The 15,816-nt window shown below is 37.1% G+C and overlaps 1 protein-coding gene across 3 annotated transcripts in view; it reads left to right on the top strand.

Annotated features, from left to right (window-relative positions):
• Nucleotides 1-15,816, top strand: part of clu (clustered mitochondria protein homolog) — a 502,466-nt gene that overhangs the window by 122,460 nt on the left and 364,190 nt on the right. Inside the window, exon 1 of one of the 3 annotated variants that reach the window (XM_090401004.1) lies at nt 4,551-4,679. The exons of the other annotated variants lie outside the window; for them this stretch is intronic. The gene's annotated coding sequence lies outside the window, so the exon portion shown is untranslated. Of the gene's footprint in view, nt 1-4,550; nt 4,680-15,816 lie in introns of those variants that run through there. 3 annotated transcript variants of the gene reach the window in all.

Below are 15,816 nucleotides of genomic sequence, written 5' to 3'. Positions count from 1 at the left end.
ATAAATCCCAGTATAGTGTAATAGAATTTTTGATAATGTGAACGTGAACTTACCCACACTTTTGGATATTTTCATTTCTAAAGAAAGATAAGGAGAATTTATCTATTATTTTCTCTCTTTGTTGTAGCAGAAAGAGAAATGCGCAGCCAACGAATTCTGAACACCAGAAATGGTATATCAAAAGTGCCTCTTTTTAACAACTTCAAGCATCACTTCATTTCAGGAAACCGAATACTTCCTGCATGCATAATTATTTATCAAAAAATCTTTTCCAATCCCAAATCCATTTCGAAAAGCAGTGGTTTCCTTTATTATTATTTTCTAACAGATATGAAAGTGAAGATAGTCTGGACTAATATTAGCGACACGTGTGTGCTTTACTTGGCAATTGTAGACGCGCGGAAAGCCTGGCATAAACCGTGCTTATGTGTTGCATTGGGAGTTTTTATAATAGAACTTCTTCAGTGTTTGCCAAATGTCCTAAAATTAACTAAGAGCGTTCTCCTTGCGGCATTGTTGACGTAATAACCTGCGTAGATATTTGAAAGCGTCTTCATTTATTTGTTTTTTAATGCCTAATCGTAATTTTCTTTTATTTATTTTTTAAAAGGTTTTATGTTGCATTTATAGTCTGCTAAAGCGGTATTATGTGTTGTCTGACATGTTTATTATCTTTGTATCTCTTACTCTAAAATGCTCGTTTTCAGTGCCCCCATAGAGGACATCCCGCTAACGTTTACATTCCTGCAGACTTCGGGGAGGTATAGCAATTTTGTAACTGTTGCAGGTTTAAACTGTGTTATGGTAAACATTTAACAAATCTACACTGCCTACAGAGAGTTTTATCGCCATTCTCATGAATGGAAAGGAATGTTTATTGCGTAAAAAATTCCTGCTTTCTGGTCTTGGCACAAAGCATTTTAATTCATGGGAAAACACTCAAGGAGAGAGGTTGTCGATTTTTTTTATTATTATTTCTACCATTGCTAAATTACATCACGCTCAATTCCATTGTCGACAATATGGAGGGCATGTGGCGTGTAGGTGGTAGCAGCAATATTAATTGCATCACCAGTTGAGGCTTCGATAGATGCAATGTTTAAATGAAAAAATAATACCCAAACAATAGATGTCGCTACCGAATACGCGTGTTTTTAAGGCCTACATTGTGGAAACATTGCAGTGGAAAACTTGTGCGATGTTGCGCTTCTTTCTCCCGTTATTGAAGCACTGTCGTATTGGCACGGTAACGTGCTCAGGTTCCTTTTGGGACAAATGTGTACGGTGGGGAGTGTTGCATTAGAATTCTGACTTTCAAATGTGATGTAGCACTCCAGATCTCCAACTAACAAGTGTCGAAATTTTGGAAATGAGAAATGCATAAAAAATCAGCAGTTTGGTGGATTTTGATTTAATTTCCCACATCAAAACTTGTCTAGGAAAATAATACTTTTTTTTTTTTTTAATCTTGAAAGTCAACCTTGGGTGGCTAATCACAGCTCATCAGTTTCCTTCTTGACTATATAAATTGTCCTGGAGTTGCAGATAGAATATATGTTGTCATAGAAACGGAAAAGCTTAACTCATCACTTCTGTCCTTGTTTAAAAATCAGGCAACATTTATAGTCTTCAGAATATTTGACATCATAAATATAGACTTCATAAATGTTGCCTTATTTATAAACAAGGCAGATGTGACATGAGTTATGAGGATCGTTTGTAAAGCCTCCGTAGCTCACTTGGTTTAGACGAGCCCTATGATTGGAAAGACCTGTTCGAATCTAACCTGTCACGTTGAGGAACCTTTATTCGGTGATTTCAGTCAGATGGTGAGTTAGCTGGTCTCGTACGGAGGCAGAGAGTTTTCCCTGCCAGAAACTCGTGTTTTTCGTCCCTCAAAACAGGTAAACCGACTGGAAGAACATGCAATATACATAGGACACTTCGGGAATAAGGATTAAGGAAATAGGACAATCTCTTCCGTGAAATATAGTTTCGAACACCTGCACGATGAAGTGTGGGTCTAAATCGGAAAGGGAATCGCTTTATAACCCTTCTGGGATTCATTAAAAACGTACATTGGTAACTTTTCTACCCCAATTAAAAATGACTCCGTGTGCCAAATTTGAAATAATGATCTGCAGTTTATTATTGTATGTAAGGGGTCTTTTCTATGGAATACGGGGAGGAAACCTTGGATTTAAGATGATTAATTTTCAGTTCTGCCTGTTCTACTTCTAAGGTCAAAATGTTAAGGTGTCCTTGGGTTTAGTAAAGTCAGAACAACAACATAGGCAAAAATCCAATTCTACGCTCGGAAGTTTTTTCACACCGCTACACTTGCTACAACTATTTATATGCGGTGTCCTTTTGTTCCTGGCAGTGCGGACGCCATTCCCCCCCCCCCCCCTCCCTCCCAAGTAGAAATCAGGAAAATAAAAGATATTGTATTAAAAAGCGATAAAGAAATCGGGACAAAGTCACCATTTCAAAACATGCTGAAATTTGGAATCTATGAAACCTTTTAGCGTTTGGTTATTTACAGTTTTAACTTTTTTTTTTTTTTTTTATTGTAATCATTTTATGCGGTTCCTTTTCGTAAAAGTGTGAAGAGATTTTAAAAAAAAGGTTCCCTTTGTACGATTCTTTAGTTTCAATACATACTTTAATTTTTCATCTATAAACTTTACTCTTTCAGGGCTTGTGGATCTTAATTTTTGGAAAACATCATTATACACAGAGCAACATTTCTCGGACTTGACATAGATAGCTAGGACCTTTTTTTTTTTTTTCACTCATTTACTGAATTAAGCAAGTAGATTTGTAATTCCAGTGAAAACGAAATCTAATATTTTTTTTTATTGATATCTGATAGCGAATTAGGCAACAGGGCCGGGCTCAAAGTATATTTTATGTATGTCCTCGTGTGCATGCTATTAAACTTGAGTAAACAAGTTACACGTCTGTCATTTTATTTTTAATCTTTTCATTTTAATCTAACTTGATTTTCTTCAATTTCGCTGTTTCTGGACTTTTGGTTTAAACCAAATATCCTTCATGTTACTCTCGTCGTTAATATTTTTGAATGTACCCGTTGAACATGGAAAATCTAATAGAATGGTACGATCTGCATGAACATATCCAGCACTTTTGATTTAAATGCAACCAAATTCTAGGTTCACTGCTGCTGACTACCGTTGAAGTAATTCGGTTTCGCACGGATGTTCTAGTTATTTCGAAGAGAAAATAAAATCGTGCCAGATAATCCTAGTTTTTCAATTCCACAAAGGCAAATTGACTTCATAACATTCAATGCAAGGAGCCAACAGTGGCATAAGTAGATGGGAATAGTAAGAGGTAATCTAACCATACCACCTTAAGTTAGCTCTACCCACACATTCTCAAATGCTAACGTCAGTTTCCTTCGTAATATCTCCATTTGTAATGCGATTCTGCCACTAATGTCGTCTGTTCACTGCCCTAATTTTCTTAGAAGTCTCATTCATATCGATCAGATAAAAGGCTATCAACTGTTGAGTGTCAAACACATCTCTCAAAGCCATTAGTTAAAATTGCTTTGAACACTGTCTTGTATGTAGCTCCTTTAGCGTTTTAATTAATTTCTATTCTTATTCCATATACATTTAATTCAGCTAATCACGCCTTCTCTCTTTTTTTTTAATTTGTTTATTTGCATATTTCACATTCCATCTCCACTAAAAATTGTCTAAATAACTGAAATATTTATTTTTTTCTTGTTCTCTGGGTTCTCCATTCAGAATGCAGCTGATATGTTCACAGTTCTGGTCTTTTTATTGCTGATTTTCATGCCAAATATAGATATCACTGGTTCTTCAATTTAGTTCACGAATCGTGCAGAATTATACTAGATTTATATATCAGTATAGTATCATCTGCATAAGTATAGAGCTGAGATTAGCGTCTCCAATTCTGATATCAGGTTTAATGTCCACGAATTCCCACGTTTCCACTATGCACATAAATAATTTACATTATAAATTGCGAGATATCAAAAGAAAAGAACTTTTTTTTTTTTTTTTTTTGTAGCAAGGCGTAATTTGATAGGTGGGGACTACAATGTCATTACGTAAATTGAAAGACGAGTTATATTGTTGTGACAAAGAGGAATCTAAAGGTTTGGAAAATAACATTAGTGATTTATAAACGTGGAGCCCCTATGGGACGTTCTCTGGAGTGGCAAAAAATCTGTGTAACACTCGGACTATTTTTACATAATGCTGCTAAACTGGTTTATGAAAAGAAGCCGCTAATTAACAGTATAGCACAAGACATTTATACCTTTGGTATATCCAAGGGATAAAGATGTGTCCTAGTGAAAATACTTGGAGGAACGTCTTTAACGTGGCCAATCACACCGCCGACTAACTGGAGGCGTGGATGCACGTGTCTTGCTGTGGTGCATGCGCGTCATGCACGACTGTATGACGACATCACGGTTCAGCTTTTACGTCTGCCTCACGCACGTGGCTACTGCGCAAGAACAGTACTCATGAGGAAGGTAGCGAAGTCTAACGTGGAATAAGTAGTCAGATAAGTGTATTTGCAGTGAGAATCGTGAGTGCTTGGATTAAGTTAATCCCAGTTTAAGGATTGCGAACAAAATACTTCTTTGATGGTGCCGGATTAGTAACCACTAGGTTTGTAATCCTTTCCGCTTGGGAAGTTAATTTATTCCAGTTAATTTGTGCTATAATTGTTTCGATAATATTAATTTTTATCGTCTGCTTAGTGAAATAATAAATGAATTGCATTACTGAAAGGAAAGCAAGTAATAAAATACTGTCGGTTTGAGCGCATTTCTCCGTGTTTTTTTTTTTTTTTTTGTGAAAATGTATACTTTTATTTCTCTCGTTAATCTCAGTTTAAAATGCATTGCGGCCGTCGCGTTATATCCCCCCCCCCCCCAGAGCATTTCACCTCTGCATGCCTAACATCCTCATTTTAAGAGAACAGTTTCCAGTCAAGGCCTTTCATTCGGAGCCTGCGTAGTGCATATGCCAGATAACGGCGTCACTATTCAACTAAGCAGACGTTTAGCCTTGTTTTTCTGTTTCCAATATGCATTTGCTATTTACTTCTGTTATACAGCCTTACTGATGGTGTTTGAGGAAAGAAACCATTTGTCTTATGTCGCATGGAAGTAAATGACGTCAAAAGTGGAAGCTCCCAAATGAAAGGGCAAACGATTAGTATCGGAAGCTGTTTCTAAATATAGACCTCCAACTTTCCATTCGGCAGAATTGTGTAGAGAACATTTAGCGCCGTAGTGTTGAAATAGCTATGCTGGTTCCTTGTTTGCTTGTAATTAGTTTACTTCTTCGTTTTCTTTGGTCTTGAGCGCTTAACTTGAAAGATAATGCATAATATCCCTTAACCCTAAATTACTACACACTTCATGTAGTATTTTACTGCAATAGCACGAACATCGTTTGGTATTATTATTCGTATGGGTGTGCTCAACTATTGAAGTCGTTTTGATATGTATTTATTTCATTATATAAAGAAAACGCCATTTTATATTAATGGTATTTTGATACATGTGTAATATCAACACAATGCGTAAACCTCTTTTGGATATTGCTCAATAAACTATAAATAGAAATAAAATCCCTCGAGGCAGATATTTTTAACAATCGGATATTCTTATTTCTCACGATTTTCTTAGTGTTAATTACAGAAATAACGAGAATAAATAGTCATTTCCAGCTGTGTATTTAATGACACCATCGTTTGAGTAACTTCTCGTCTCTATTACGCAATGCTAGAACTATCGTTGGCCAATCGTATCGAATATCGATCTTCAGCGAGGCTCTACCACGAGCTGTAGCAGGGTAGGGTTAATTTGACCACGTGTTCAGAATTTGGGGTCAAAAATCTCATGAGGTGATCCGAAATAGACGGGGATATTTTCCTTGTTTCATTTACTGAACGAACAGCAACTACCTCCTTGGAATTGAGAGGGGGGGGGGCAACTGTTTATTTTGAATATTGATTACGAATTTCTGCTTTTATTTCAAATATCATTTCCTGTAATTTTAGATATGCATGGTATAATACTCATCGCAGATTACTTAAATCAGAATATCCACTTTTTTTGCAAACTTTCTGAATTGTTTGATAGATCACGAATACGGAATGAATCCTTAGGTGGCGCCAATCTTCTTGCGATTGAGTCGTTATACATCGGTGACAAATAGCGTAGTGAGCTAAACCTTTATGCGTGTTAGTGATAACGCTCAATGCTGTCGTACTCTCCCCCCTCCCCTCCAACTTGATCAATCTTTACAGCGTGCATTTGTCGGATAATGAATGTTGTGAGATTGTTTAGATTTTTACTACAGCGACATGTTAATTTAGCTATGGTTCATAAAGAAAAAAAAAAAACTTCGATTATAACTGAACGGATAAGTGTGGTATAAAATGAACTCATTTCGTATTACGTTTATGCTCCTAACACATTTATAACAAGCAACTGCAGAGTTCAGTTATTGAATTAATCGATGTGTGGGATTATATTTTTCTAGTGTGGTCTAAATAAGGTTCAGCTTTTACGTGCAATACGGCGGCGAAGAGCTTAGCGGTCCTACTCAAGGTGCTCAGGGTAGCTGTACTATAAAATGTCCACTGAAAGATTTTTTTTTTTGTGGGAGGGAAAAAAAATGGTAGTTATCTACTATACGTTTCATGTAATTAGCCTTATTACACAACCGATTTAGCCATGACGACCTGGTTAAATAGCAAATGGCTGTTAGAATGATCTTTTTAGTCGTCTTTCTAGTGATCATCATCATGCTGATTTTAATAAGTCCCGAAATAGGCGAAATAGGTTAATATTTGAATGAGTTGAATTCCAAGTTTTCCTGACTTAAGAATGGAACTAAATTTTTCATGGCACCTGTGCTGGAAATGACCTTTTTTTATTATTATTATTTTATAATTAATCCAAAATGGTGAACTCTTGCAATATGTAGAAACGAATATTGTTATTAGTAACAACTAAAGACTCCAGTTTTATTTCAATAGTTGTGGCATTGCTATGAAGTGTCTGCATTTTTAGGAAACGGGAATTGTTTCAAAGAAATTACTACGTGTAGAATTAAGTCAAGAATAGTTTGGTTGCCTTACATAGTAGACAAAATTATAAAATTCTTTGTTGGGAATGTAATTTTTACGATGAGATGTTACAATGGTTTATCCTTCAATAGTAATACACAAGTATTTGGTTTTGAAAAAGTTTTCCATACGCAACAGATTTATGAAAAATCTTTTCTACTTTCCACCGTGATGTTACGCATTTGTCCCATTTTTCGAAACGTGAAACTTGGGACCAGGAACCCTTTCCAAGGGAGTTGAATTGGGAGTCAGCTGCCAGCGAAGGTGTTCATAACCCTGATGTAATGGTGTTTTTTCTTTTCTCTCAAGCAAAGACAGCCATTTTAAGTAGAGGTTTATATGTCATACCGCACGAAAATTTAAACAGTTCTTCACATATGGATATTGAACAGGAGATATGAAACATATACATCTCACGATTTACCCACCCACTAAGAAAATTTTTGTTATTGCAGTTTTTCTTCCCGCAAACTAGCTAGAACACACATCTGTCCGATAGCCTTGCTTCTGCCAGAATTCAAAACAACCTAACCTATTTTTGGTAGGACAAGGAAAATCTCGAAGAAAGAACCCTATTACCTCCGTGTGAGATCGGCCAACTCTCCTTAATTTTGAAAAAACCCAAAGTAGATATTCCTTTTTTCCAGGGCTAGAATCGAACTGGAGTCTTTTGCAATCGACTGCTCTTCTTCCAACTGGGCTATACAGGCGCTTTTGTAAAAAAAAAAAAAAAAAAAAAAAAAAAAAGACAAATCTGAAGCTAGTCATTCGGGATACATCTGTCTTGTTCTAAATAAGAAGATAAGGAAAACGAAAGAACTTTTTTTGCTCAAATGTTTTAGTAAACGTTTGAAGTTGCTTTATCTGTTCAAGAACAAGAATTTTTTTTGAGTGTTAGGGATTACAACCGAAACAGCTAAGGCTACTGCTAGACCAGTGTTAGTTTACCGAATGTATTTTTCTGCCCAGTTTGCTTGTTTTGAGAGAAGGAAGAAAAAGAACGTGCCACAATATGATGCAGGCTAACTCACCTCCAACTGAAAAATGTTTATAAATATGCTTCGCGTCCTAGACGGGGATCTAACGCAAATCTTTTCAACCAGAGGGTATCAGCTTTACGATTTAATCTCTGAAGCTCGGAACACTCTTTAAGAAACAGGAAACATGAGGAAAGACAGAATAAGAGAGGCTGCTCCAGTCGAATAGTTTAAGTTGATTGATTTGCTTCTATTGCTGTAGTGAATTCTGGTTGCGACGTACAGTAGTGACGTCTGTGTTTCTGCAGGCGGCAGAAACACGGACTACTGTGGTTCTAGTAATAACGTCTTCAATGAATGTTATTATTTAATTCGATTTAGGTATCGAAGTTATACATGTCATATCAAATCACCATATTCCATGTCACTTGTACTCACTTTTTAATGATATAGTTCAACATAGTGTCCGACCTCCAGGGAGTCAAGGGCTCATCTGAGTAAGTTGTACATCACCTACACTCAGTGGTGAACTATGGAAATTTTAACAAGGGCTCGCATCGTCAAAAAAAGAAAAGCCGTATTTCACACAAAAACTTTTATTAATACAGCTTGTGTACTCCTTAATCAAAAAGTATGAGGGGACAATCAACCTATAAAATCTTTATTAATCGCATATGCAATAGTCCGCATTTTTTATAAACAAAATAAATTTGTTTTGTTTGCGATAGAAGTTTTTATGACAAGCACATAAATAATTATCTAAACACAATAATATTGAAATACGTTGTATTTCTCTTCTGTTTGTATACTTCACGTGATAATCAACGGTACCAATCAAGGGGCATTATTTTATAGTCCTATTTATTTATATGTGATTACCAAAAGTGAATTCTTATTTGTAAAAGGGTGGTAACAGTAAATAAATATATAATGTAACTAAAATCACTTTGTTAGGTTACTGTATGAGTTTGTTGCTTAATATATTTAAAAAAATTATTTTTATTTTTTTTGAAAAAATAAAGTAAACAATAAGAACAAGGGACTCTCAAATTTGAGAAAAATTTTACAAAGGGTTCGGGTGAGCCTCTTATAGCTCATCACTGCCTACACTACCTGTCATATCCTTCTCTTAAACTCATTCACACTAGATGCGCTCACCACTTCAACTGGCAAATCGTTCCACTGCTCTGTGAAATAAATGTAGCTCTCATCTGTCTTAACCGCACACAAACTTAAATTCCATGAATGTCTCCTGCGTCTTCAACTAAACGAAAATTTCATCAACCGATATCCTAGAACATGTCTATAAGGCTTGTCGTATTATCGCTCTTTCTTAAGTTGATCAGTATTTCGTGTGCTCTTAATCTATTTTCATAATCTACATTCTGTAATTCTAACATCATTATTTTATTTTTTACACTTTTTTTTCCCACAGCTTCTTTATTCCCTCGGGACCTAGAAGACTAAATCTGTCCACAGTATTCCAAGTGTGGTCCTATCAAGGCCTTGTCCAGAGGCATTTATTAATAATTTAAATATACATAATTAAATAAATTAATTCAAAAAGCGCCGCTTGACATTCTAAAAATGTTCGTTATTCCGTTTCTAATCGGAAACATGAATTTCATCGCCCGGTGTGAGACTATCGCCACGATTATTGGAGGCCTGAAGTGGCTTGAAAAAGTTCCATGTTTGGTCTCTACAGTAGGTTTTCCGGACTATGTAAAAATAATTACAAAAATTGATAAAACGGCAAAAAGAAAAAAAAAAAATCCTTAGCCTACCCACGGTACAAAGTGTACTGCAGGTTCATAATAACCTTTCGTGGGTAGAAACCATACATTAAAAAAAAAAAAAAAACATTCCAGATGGATCTCTCCACGGCCAGTGAGCATCACGTTTTAACACTTTCATTGCCAAGCTGAAAATTGGAATTTCGTGTGGTGGCCATTTTTTTTATTTAGTTAGCGACGTCCACGCGATAACGCGTGATCGGTCGTTTGGTGAGAACTCGCATCGCGCGATATCGCGTGATTGTCAATGAACGTGTTAAGCAATAATACAGTGATACCCCGAAGTTACGCGGTACGTGGAACCAACGAAAAGCGCGTAAGTCGAATTCGCGTAACTTGGGATATAATTTTGCATGTAAGTTATATATACAAACATACAATTGGGACCAAAGGTTTACAAAAACACCTATATTTTGTCAGAAATATACAATAATCATAATTCTAGTTTTTCGTACATAAAAAAAAAAAAAAAAAGTTATTTCGATTTCGATGGTTTCATAAAATCTAATAGATTCGCCTGACGGCATAATGTCTTTTTCTTGTCACGCAAAATTTCTTCATAGCAAGCCAGTGATTTTTTTTTTTTATTCCTTGCCTTGTGGCTACAATTCGTTCCTCGTTGGAATCTATGTCCTCCAAAATCTGTAAACCTTTCTTAATTAAGCTGAGACCTGTTAATTTTGCAATTGTCATATGCTTTTCTGGTAAATCTGGATCTGAGGTTTCGGTCTCTTCAGTAGTGCTTTGCTTACGCATCTCTATAGCTCGCCGATTGTAAGCTCCTTATGTCAGTCGAAGAGCTCGCTGACATCTTCACTGTCGACTTCTAAATCTAATTGCCTGGCAAGGTTGACAGCTTCTATTGCCTCAGCAACTTGATCAGTTTCTGGCAACATTTCCGTTTCGCATTTAAAAAAGGATGGACAAAATTTTTTCCAGGCACTATTCAAGGTTTTTTGGAAAATTTCACCCCAAAAATCTCCGATAATCCTTACAGCATCTAAAACATTAAACTGTTTCCAAAACTCTAACAGATAGGTGCTCATTTTGTCTCATAGTTTCATTCAGACTTGCAAACGAACGCCGTGTGTAGTACGCTTTGAATGTTTTGATAACTCTTTGGTCCATCGGCTGAAGTAAGCTGGTTGTATTTGGAGGCAAGAAAACAACTTTTACATGTGGATCAAAATCAATTAAAGTTGCAGGAGGGTGACCAGGTGCATTATCAATAATGAGCATAACTTTAAACGGAATTTTTTTAAACTGGCAATAACGTTCAACTTCGGGTATGAAGTGGTGACCAAACCAGTCTTCAAAAATAGAAGCTGTCACCCAAGGTTTAGAATTTGACTTCCAAATCACTGCCAGGCTAGCTTTAGATTTATTTTTTTCAGAGCTCTTGGATTTTCGGAGCGATAAATTAAGAGAGGTTTTAACTTGCAATCACCAGCTGCATTTCCACCAAGCATTACTGTCAACCGGTCTTTGGAAGCCTTAAACCCAGGAAACGTTTTTTCTTCACGTGCGATGAAAGTTCTCTTAGGCATCTTTTTCCAGAACAAGCCGGTCTCGTCTACATTAAATATGGTTTGACTGCTATAGCTACCCTCCTCGATGATAGCCTTAAGTGTCTCAGGAAAAGCAGACGAAGCCTCTTTATCAGCGCTTGCCGCCTCTCCACTCTCCTCGATGCTGTGCCAGTTACAGCGATTTTTAAATCGGTTGAACCAACCATTACTGGCCACGAAATTTTCTTCTTTGGCCGCTTCTCCAGCTTCTACTTTACGCCTCTCAAAAATCAGCTTAGCTTGGCTACACATCGTCGTGTGATCAACTGGGCAATTTTTTACTCACTTGATTATCACACCATAATTTAAGCATCGTTTCCATCTCACCAATAATCCCATGACGTTTACGAATTATGCTTGAATTCAATGATTGGGCATTTTTCACAGCAGCGAGAATTCTTTATCTTTCATGATTGTTCTTACTGTGAATTCCTGTAGATCGAACTTCTTTGCTAGCTCACAAATTTTCATTCCGCCTTCAAAATCCTTAATAATGTTGAGTTTTGTTTCCAAAGTCAATGTTTTTCTTTTCTTGCTAGCTGTAGAAGAATCGGAGTTGCTTCTTTTGGACGACATTATTTTTTATGTGATTTTGTAGACTATAAAAATCGTGTATTAATGGAGACCGCGCGAAACACGTCAGTGCTTGTTCACAGCATGTGCGACAATGGCGAATGCGGCCGGCGCGGAAAGATACGACTAGTGGTGAGGCGTGATGGGAATACGTGCATATAAGAAACCGCGTAAGTCGGGGTATTACTGTATATGCTTTAAGAATTAGTTATTATTATTATAAAAACCTCCATGGAGTCAGACTCATCGTGGGAGGTCACGATGAGTCTTTATACAGCCTCATCGTGACACACCCTCCTTATACAGCTTCCAGAAATGACCTCTTGTTCCCCTGCTACCTTCACCCATTCTGTGCAAAACCTCCCTGACGTTAATCTGGTAATAACCACTTAACAGCTTATATGTTTCAATCATATCCCCCCTCCTCCTTCTATCCACTAGTTTCTGCAAATTGCATTTTGTCAATCTGTCTTCATACTCTACATTTCAGAGACCAGAAACCACCTTAGTCAATCGCCTCTGAACTTTTTCCAACGCAATTTCATCTTTTTGAAAACCAGGTGATCAGATCTGTGCACAGTAATCCATATGTGGCCTGATCAAAGCCTTATACAAAGGAACCATAACATCCTTACTTCTACAAGTCAATGTCCTCCGCATCATTCCCGTTATCCGCTGTGTTGTCTTCACTATTTTAGTAATATGTCCCCGAAATTTTAGGTCCTTGTCTACAATCACTCCCAGATCTCTCATTTCCTCTACCTCTTCCAAGATATTCGCACCGATTGTGTACTTTACATCCCATCTCTGCTTCCCAAATTTCAAAACCTTACACTTTGAAGCATTGAATTGACATCCCCACTTATTTACCCATTCAGCCAGTGTATTCAAGTCCTCTTGCAAAGCTACAGCATCCACACTACTCCTGATAGCTCTGCCCAACTTTGCATCATCTGCAAACAACTGCACATCACCATTCAGACCTCTCCAGATATCATTTACATACAAATTAAACGGCAATAAACCCAAAACAGACCCTTGAGGTACACCACTAGTAACTTTCCTCTTCTGGGATATCGCTCCTCCATAGACAACTCGCTGATACCTATCAGACAACCAATCTCCAATCCAGTGAACCAATCTACTGTTCAGCCCGATCCGTTCCAATTTAATTACCAGCTTGTCATGTGGCAATTTATCAAATGCCTTTGCAAAATCTAAATATACCACTGTATATGCAATACCCTTATCCAACGCATTCGTCACTTCATTATAAAAAGTAAGCAGGTTGCTAAAGCACGATTTTCCTTTAGTAAATCCATGCTGGCCACCAAAGAGTATTTTTCTGTTGTCAACCCAATTCTGAACTTTATTCCTAACTAACTTCTCTAATACCTTGACCACAACTCCAGACACACAGACCGGTCTATAATTCAAGCCTTACTCTTATCACCTCCCTTATGAATTGGAACAATTTTACCCTCTTTCGGAACTTGACCCAGTGAGAGACTCATGTTGAAAAGATATACAAAAGCTGTTGTTAACTCTCTGGCACATTCCCTCAAGACACGTGGTGAAATAGCATCAAGTCCCACAGCCTTATTTACATAAAGTCTATTCAATTCCTCATATACCTCCTATTCACTTACTAACAGTTCCTCCTTTCCCACTGCTTTCGAGTTCTGCATGATGCCACATTCACAATAATGAAATACCTTTTAGAAATTGCTCTCTAAATATCTCAACTATATCCTCCGCAGCGGTTATCATTCCTCCGCTTTCACCAATCAATCTCATCCTACCATAATCATTCTTTCTTCTACTGGCGACATATCGAAAAATCTCCTTAGGATTTTTTTTGGCCGCTTTAGCTAACTGCTGCTCATACTGCATTCTTGCTACCCTTATCAAGCTAGTCATCTTCCTCTCCTGCTCTTTGTACTTCTCATGCAACTGGTTGTTATAAATACTCATTTTGTGTTTCTTCCATAATACCTTCTTCTTCCAGATTGCATACCTTATCTCTTGATTCATCCATTTTACATCCACTCTATTTACCCTCTTGACCTTTGGAATACACCCTGATATTGCCTCCACCAAATAGTTCATGAGTATGGCCCAAGCAGCATTGATATCCTTTCCATCCAGTTCCTCTTTCCAATTTATTATCGCAATCTGTTTCCGGAGCTTTTCGTAATTACCAGTCTTATAATTCCACATATATCCCTTTCTAACAGACGTCCTCGAATGACCCTGCACGTGATTACCTCGTGGTCACTGTCACCAACTGGTGGAAGATTTGACACCTCATTTATAATAATATCATCTGATGAGATGATCAAATTCAATACTCTTAATCCTCGTGTACCCCTCGTTACGTGCTGCCTAAGGTAATTATCTTTCAAAAACTCCAAAAATTCATTTTCTTTATCCCCAGATGCAGTCTCTTGCTTCCAGTCTATATTACCATAATTAAAGTCGCCCATAATGATAACTCGTTTCTTGCTGGCTAGGCCCAATTTGCCTATACATTTCCTTCTCATTACCCTCCATATTACCAGGTCTATAGCAACATCCAACTAAATATTTCATCCTGTTAACTTCTACCTCACACCATACGGCTTCAAAACCGTGACCACTATTTGCACCTTGCAATTCCACCTTAGATGGGCAACTCATCTGCTACCATTAACAATACTCCTCTCCCTTTCTTCCCTGTCTATCTTCACGAAAAATATCATATCCGTTCATCTCTATTCCTGTCAGGATGTCATCGTCATCTAACCACGTCTCACTTATACCAACAATTTTGGGGCGAACAGACTCGAGCAAAGCAACAATTTCGTTCCCCTTATTTCGAATACTTCTAGCATTAGTGAATAAACATAATAAATCATTACTGCTTCTACAAGTCCTAAGAACATCACTCCTGCGATATGACTCTTCAATACCTTCCCCTGTCACTTCCTCTATATTACCACCAATTCTACAACTTTCTTCACACCTAAACTCTTTCCACCCATCCCAGACCATCTCAATTTGTGTTTGTCCGCTTACACATTCACTTCTGAATTCAACATCCGCATGTTTCATAAAGTTTCTCCCCGTCCACCCTGACTCCCCCCGTATCCCTAGTTTATAAAACAATGCTTGAAGAATAGTTATAGAAAGTTTCTTGGCATGTCAAATACTCCCCCACTCACGTGATCCTAAAAATTGAACTGTTTTCCGCGATGAGCAGTATTGATTACTGTAATGTAGAATTGTGGTTAACTACAGTTATTAATGAAGTAATTGATAGCCTAATACGAAAAGCAAATCGACTAAGTTCCGATGTGTTGCAATTGTGGGAACCCGGGAAGTATAGCGCTAAACATGGTACGTCGTTGGTCTTTCCGTATATATTTCATCGATAGCCCAACTGCGGTTTTCTGTGATGGGAAATAGTGTGAAATAATCGTGCATTACTATTATCAACCCTGCTGGTGAGAAAATTCAATCTTTTTTTTTTTTTCTTGTTCATTTCTGTATTAACTTGAATTTTTTTTATCATGGTACTTTAGTGGGTATTAAACAAAAAATCTGGCTCATAAGAAACATTAGCGTAATAAATCTGATATTCCTATTTCGTTTAATTTTGCATATATCATCCCTCAAAAAAAAGTTTTAAATCATCTACAAAAAATGGCAGGAAATTGAGCTACACGCTTAATTTCTTGTTAGTAAAGGATTGGAAGAAATTCAGCGAAG

The sequence above is a fragment of the Typopeltis vanoorti genome, chromosome 11, assembly GCF_054136105.1.
Source record: "Typopeltis vanoorti isolate ZY-2024b chromosome 11, IOZ_Tvanoo_1.0, whole genome shotgun sequence".
NCBI lineage: Eukaryota > Metazoa > Arthropoda > Arachnida > Uropygi > Thelyphonidae > Typopeltis > Typopeltis vanoorti.
The sequence above is the reverse complement of the archived record's forward strand: the minus strand, read 5'-3'. Positions and strand labels throughout refer to the sequence as shown.